Consider the following 241-nt stretch of genomic DNA (forward strand, 5'->3'; position numbering starts at 1 on the left):
CGACAGGTATACATGAACTTTGTCACATACATCCCGGCTTTGGGAGTAACCTGGGCATGCAGAACGAGGCGCCCTTCCTGCTCACCATGATCTCGGTGGCTGACCTCGTCGCCAAAGGAATCATGTCCCTCGTCAGCGACCGCGGGTGGTGCCAGCGCCGCTACTTCGCCATCAGCGCCGGGTCCTTGCTTCTGTGACGGCCTCGCGTAAGACACGACCCCCAGTATCACCCATTTTGATT

At 58.5% G+C, this 241-nt stretch overlaps 1 pseudogene; it reads left to right on the plus strand.

The window, feature by feature from the left end:
- LOC119582237 overlaps positions 1 to 241 on the plus strand; it is a 3,478-nt pseudogene that overhangs the window by 2,591 nt on the left and 646 nt on the right.

This window comes from Penaeus monodon, chromosome 15, assembly GCF_015228065.2.
Source record: "Penaeus monodon isolate SGIC_2016 chromosome 15, NSTDA_Pmon_1, whole genome shotgun sequence".
Classification (NCBI taxonomy): domain Eukaryota; kingdom Metazoa; phylum Arthropoda; class Malacostraca; order Decapoda; family Penaeidae; genus Penaeus; species Penaeus monodon.